General features: G+C 35.9%; 1 pseudogene; it reads left to right on the top strand.

The window, feature by feature from the left end:
* The first annotated feature begins 2858 nt into the window (after nucleotides 1–2858).
* LOC110146357 (EKC/KEOPS complex subunit GON7 pseudogene) lies at nucleotides 2859–3228 on the top strand (annotated as a pseudogene).
* The last annotated feature ends 3525 nt before the right edge of the window (nucleotides 3229–6753 follow it).

The following is a 6753-nucleotide window of genomic DNA, read 5'->3' as shown; positions in this document are numbered from 1 at the left end:
ATCCGGGGGAAGTTACTTAACCTTTCTGAGCCTCTGTTACTCATCTGTAAATAGTTATAGTAATATTACCTATTTTGTTCTGGTGTCTTGGGAATAAATGAAATGGAGCATGCCAAGTGTTTAGAACTGGTTAGCACCTGGTAACCTTTCCATAACTAGTTGATAACATGATAATCACTTGATTTCCTACTAAATAGATTTTAATCTGTGAATTAAGATTGATGCTTTCTATTTAATTGTAGTTATTCTTTCTTTTATACTCCTTTATGTTTTCAATAAACTTTCTTACATAAATTTAATTATACACACACACACATCATCATCATCATCATTATCATCATTTTTTCCCTTAAGCAACAAATAACATGTGCTGAGGGAAAGGGAGCCCTTGTGCACCGTCAGTAGGAATGTAAATTGGTAGAGCCAGTGTGGATAACAGTATAGAGGGTCAAAAAATCAAAAAATTAAAAAATTAAAAATAGAACTAACATATAATCCAGCAATTCCACTCCTAGATATTTTCCCAAAGAAAAGAAAAAATTAAAAAATAAAAAAATTAAAAATAGAGCTACCATATAATCCAGCAATTCCACTCCTAGATATTTTCCCAAAGAAAATAAAAACATTGATTACAGAAGATAACACAACCCTATGTTTTTTGTAGCATTGTTTACAATAGCCAAAATATGGAAGCCACTTGTGTCCATGATATATGCATGGATAAAGAAGATGTGCTATATATATGTATATGTATATAATGGAATAATACTCAGCCATAAAAAGAATGAAATCTTGCCATTTTTGACAACTTAGACAGACCTAGAGGGTATTATGCTAAGTGAAATAAGTTAGAGAAAAGTAAATACTGAATGATTTCACTTATATGTGGAATCTAGGAAAACAAAAGAGGGATCGGGTGGAGAGGGAGGTGAGAGGGGGGACCGGGATGGGGAATACATGTAAATCCATGGCTAATTCATTTCAATGTATGACAAAAACTACTGTAATGATGTAAAGTAATTAGCCTCCAACTAATAAAAATAAATGGAAAAAAAAAAAAGAAAAGAAAAAAAAGAAAAAAAAAAACTGAAAATAGAGTCATAGATAGAAGCAATAGGGAGTTGACAGCAGCCCAGGAAGTGTGCGGGAAAAGAGAAAAGTAGGTGAGCGAGATTAAGAGGTACTAACTTTCAGTTAAAAGAAGTGGTCAAGGGGATGGAATATACAGCGTTAGGAATATAGCCAATACTGTAGTATCTTTGTATGGTGAAAGATGGAAACTTATTTTAGTGATATCTTTGTAATATACAGAAGTGTTGAATCACTGTGTTGTACGCCAGGAAGTAACATAATGTTGTAAGTCAATTATAATTCAAAAACAAATAAACTCATAGAAAAAGAAATCAGATTTGTGGTTATCAAAGAACAAAAGGTGTGGAGAAGAGGGTATTGGATGAAGGTAGCCAGATAGTATCAACTTACAGTTGTAACTATGTACTAGGAATGTAATGTACAAAATGATAAATATAATTAACACTACTGTATATTATACATGAAAGTTTTTAAGAGGGTAAATCCCAAGTTCTCATCAAAACAAAAATTATTTTTCTTTTATTTCATATTTGAGATGATAGATGTTCAGTAAACTTATTGTCTTAATCATTTTATGATGTGTGTGAGTCAAATCATGCTGTATACTTTAAACATACATGCTGTAGGTCAATTATATCTCAATACAATTGGGAGGAACAAACAAAAGCTTATGAGAAAAAAAATTATTTCTTTATATATGGACATCATCATATTTTCTCTTAAATCAGTTACTAAATTTATTTGATACTAAGTAGGTAAAACACTGCACAACTGTTTTCAGCCTCAAGACAAAAATCACCCTATGGATGAAATGATGATCAATGGCAGAATTGTCGCTTTACCTCACGTGTTTCACCAGGACCATACTGTTCACTAGAGACATATGCATTGAAATACACAGAAGACAATTGTTCTTAGCAAGGGGTAATATAAAATGTATATAGGAAGCAAACCGTTTGAAAATTATCTCTATTGGCAAAACAAACAGGTTATTGCTTTGAGGGGTATGCCTCTGTGGAAACCCTTGGGTATAAACTCTAGCACTTGATGATTCTGCTGGAGCTTCCCTGGAGCTTCCCAGTGGTAAGAACCTGCCTGCTAATGCAGGAGCCACAGGAGACTTGAGTTTGATCCCTGGGTGGGAAAGCTCCCCTGGAGGAGGAAATGGCAATCCACTCCAGTAGTCTTGCCTGGAAAATCTCATGAACAAAGGAGCCTGGTGTGCTATAGTCCATGGGGTTGCAAAGAGTCAGACATGACTGAGCGCAAGCAGGATGTTAATTCTGCTGGACTCATGAACCCTCTCTTGCCTATATCTCTGCCACTTGTACTAATCACTGCACAGAATCGACAGGCACATCCCAGAGCTTCCAAGGACAGCCTGGGGATGAGTACAGGGAAATGAGTCAGTGTCCATTGATGTACAGAGGTTGCTCCTAGTACACAACAAATATATTCATACCTACCCATCTGACTACAAAACAAATTTATCTCCATGTGAGAGTACTAAAGCCTGTTTGGTAGATGTTGTTATCTTTCTCATCTCCAAATCTCAGCATTTTATTATTTTCGTATGTTTCATGCGCCTTTCTCTACTATTGCATTATATCCTTCATTAATTAAATGTATATTTCATACTCTTGTATGAATGAAGTGATTACAAAGATTGGAATTTGTATTGCCATCTAAAGTCATACTAAAGATATTTGATTATTACAGCAGGTGATATTTCCTTTAATTTGGGGGAAGGAGGAGTAAGAGAGACATGTTATTCTCTGAACTTAAAAAATAACCTATTGACTGTGGCATGCTCCTGAAGCTTAGCAGTCGCTATGGAGCTGTTACAGGACAAGTACCTCGGACTGGAAGTGCGGCTACAGCGGAGGCGCCGGGGGCGTCACCCACCCTTTCCAGAGCTGTTATCGGGTGTGGCTCAGATGAGGGAGCTGGTGACTGAGCTCTTCTGCTCTCAGATACAGCAGGAAGCACAGGGCCGACCGGGTGATGGTGGCTCCCCATGAGGTCTTCGACGGTGATGATGCAGATGATTCAGAAGATGAAAATAACACTGATAACAGAACTAACTCAAATGGACCATCTGCAAAATGGCAAAAAAAAAAAAAAAACCCATCTTAACTAGTTTTTATGAAATTTAAAAGACTGCTACCATATCTTATTTACCACACACTGACATTTAAGGAAGACTTGTACTCTAATTTGGAAAGCATTTATGTTTTTTTTCCCCCTTGGGGACAGTTTTGTTAAAGAGGAAAGTTTTCTTATGTTTCCATCAAAGAAAGACATAAATGTTTAGAAATGAATCCCTTTTCTTGGATGAGAAGGCAACTTCAGATCATGGAAATAAAATAGACATTTAATAATGTATAATATCCAGTAAGTTGGCAATTGAATTCTTACTTTATACTTTTTAAATATCCATTGGATTAAACTCTTTTTTACTTCTGCTTCTGTTATAAAAATATATGTCAAGGTTTATGGAGAATAACATTTAAAGGAACTGACATGAGCAAGTGATGAAAATTAGGTGTTAAATTTAAAAATGTCAGGTACTTCCTTGGTGGTCAAGTGGCTAAGACTCTGCAATCCCAATGCAGGGGGCCTAGGTTCCATCCCTGGATGGGGAACTAGATCCTGCATGCTTCAGCTAGAGTTTGCATGCCACAGCTAAAGACTCAGCATGCGGAAATGAAGATTGAAGATTCTGCACGTGTGCATCTAAAACCCGGTACAGTCAAATTAATTAATTAATTAATTTAAACTTAAGAATGACAATTCCATGTAAGTAGAAGGAAAATGGGAATAGTGAGAAATACTGAAGAGGAGAGCCCTTGAGAGAGACCCAAGAAAACCTTGAATCCACACCTGAACTCAATATACAGACTTCTGGAGATGATACCACTCAACAGATAGATATTTAACTTGTACCTTAAGAGAGTCAAATTGGGGTGTGCTTTTATGCTGTGATATGCTGTTTATGTTAAAATGGATATAAGTCTTTAGATAAGTAACCTGTGCTGACTATAACTTAGATATTTCATGCCATTCTATAGTCAAACTTTGATTTTGCTTAACAAGGAACTATCAAATCCTTTAAATATATATATGTATATATTCCTAAAAAAATAACCTATTATGTTTTACTGCTTTAGTCTTTATATTATTTCTCAAAGTATTTCTTTCCCAATATGTACATGAGTTGTTTATTGTTTAATATTGTTATTACATATTGTCCTAACAAGACCTTGAAAAGAAGCATGCATACTCCATGCAATGTGCACTTTAATTTAAATTGACAAACATATCTGCTCAAATTAACACAGTCAGCAGGATGTACTTGACCATGATGATGCAGTTTATAATTTCAGTGATTTTTAATCACATCTACATCATGAATTTTAATCACATCACATCATGAATTAAATGTTGATATTTTGGCTCTATCATTTATGTTATTTATTTTTCAACAAAAGTACATGGACATGATTAGTATGTACTCTGGGCTGAGGGTTAATTTGGGCACTGTTTTTTACTGTTTTCTTCTGTAATATTCCTTTATATCTCAAGCAGTTACATCACCTATTGAATAAATATATTTAGAGACTATACAGGACATGTGTGAATTAATGAAAGAAGAATGAAAGGTCATTGTTACCCTGTCAGTAAATCTCAAGTATACATCCTTGTTTCCTGGCAGTGGCAAATGGCATTCCTGTTGTTTCACTCTTCTTATCTCCCTGTCCCTTTTTAGATTAGGGAAGTTTTTACCTAAAGTTTTGTCAGTTTGGGGGATTTAAGAACATTCTCTGGTATGTGGAAGTCTCAGTTTCTTTCCTGTAAAAGGAAAAAAAATAGTCCTTTCTTTTCAGGTTTGCCCTGAGTCTAAAATGAGAGGATGCATATAATATATACAGGATAGACAAATGTAATTCTCCTCCTTTCTCATTTTGTTGAACCTAGTAATTAACAGTCACAAGAGAATCCCTTAACTATAAATTTAATTTGAGATGCAATTACAAGGATATGTTGGCCTCTGAAAGAAATTGATACTTGATGAAGGTGATTCTTACTGGAAAGAATAGAATCACATGGAAGATTAGAGATTTCAAAACCATGAGGGTAAAATCAGGACACAGGTCTCCATCGTTGCAGAGACTGATTGTATGGCATTTAGGGATTATGATGTCCCCAAAATTATAGATTAAATGTATGTTTTAGAAATGCTTTGGAACAAACTAATGACAGTTTTTAAAAGGTAGAGGAAAAGGAAAGAGAATACTGCTTTGGGGTTGTAAATCTAACTAACAAACTATGGAGTTTGCAGCAGCATTGGCACAATTAAGGATACACTGACTTTCTCAAAAGTTACATTGTTTTTCAGAAGAGAAGTCCATCAGTTTACATAATTCAGGGCTACAAATGCTAGTGTGAGTAAACTTAAAGAATGTCTAATCTAGATACAGCTAAAATACACAGGAGTCATGATCAATTTCAGTGAAGTAGTCAGGTAGTGGGGCAATACCTGGAATCATGTTGTATTCCAATAGAAATCCCAGTATTTAAACCTATTATTGTATTGTTAACATATAAGACAACTAGAGAGAGTGAGAAGAAATTAGGATGGCAGAGAGATAATTCTGGGGAAAAAAAGAAAAAGATTGATACAAGGATTTCAGTTCAGTTCAGTCGCAGTCATGTCCGACTCTTTGCAACCCCATGGACTGCAGCATGCCAGGCTTCCCCGTCCATCACCAACTCCCGGAGCTTACTCAAACTCATGTCCATTGAGTCGGTGATGCCATCCAACCATCTCATCCTCAGCTGTCTCTTTCTCCTCCTGCCTTCAATCTTCCCAGCATCAGGGTCTTTTCCAGTGAGTCAGTTCTTTGCATCAGATGGCCAAAATATTGGAGTTTCAGCTTCAGCGTCAGTCCTTTCAATGAATATTCAGGACTGATTTCCTTTAGGATGGACTGGTTGGATCTCCTTGCAGGTCCAAGGGCCTCTCAAGAGTCTTCTGCAACACCACAATTCAAAAAGCATCAATTCTTCTACAAGGATTTGGAATATAGTAAAAAGCATTAAAATTCCTTTTATATTTCCTCACTTAAATATGTATACAAAAAGTAAATGTAGTATTAATATATATTCGAGACTCATCTTGTGTGTAAATGTATTTGAGGTGAATATAAAAAAATCTGTTTAGAAGTAGAAATCTTCCAAATCTGAAAAATGAATTGCTTTCCCAGCCTTTACTGAGACTGATATTGGGGAGTACCCTTACTAGTGGCAAATTAGTGATATGTAACCCTATCCACACATACAAACACATGCAAATTTTGCCTTGAGCTAACAGGGCAGGGCTAGCCTTCGGTAAGGGCAGAGAAGAAGGGCTTCTTCACTGATTCATCATTTTGAGCTGAACTTTAGTGTCCTCCATGTTCCACTAATGCAGAGATAGAGCTGCAGCTTTTCTTTTCATTTAAAATAGCAGGCTGAGTTTGGGAAGAAAACTGCATAATTTGAGAAGAGGGGTGAGGAGATAGGGAAGGCAGCATTTTATTCACTAAATAAGTGCTGCTTATTCAGCTGTAACAAGCCAGTGAAGTCGGAGGTTGCAAATGAGAAAGGAGAATCACAGGG

This window comes from Odocoileus virginianus, chromosome 21 (assembly GCF_023699985.2).
Source record: "Odocoileus virginianus isolate 20LAN1187 ecotype Illinois chromosome 21, Ovbor_1.2, whole genome shotgun sequence".
In the NCBI taxonomy this organism is placed as follows: domain Eukaryota; kingdom Metazoa; phylum Chordata; class Mammalia; order Artiodactyla; family Cervidae; genus Odocoileus; species Odocoileus virginianus.
This window is presented reverse-complemented; position numbering and strand designations above follow the sequence as displayed.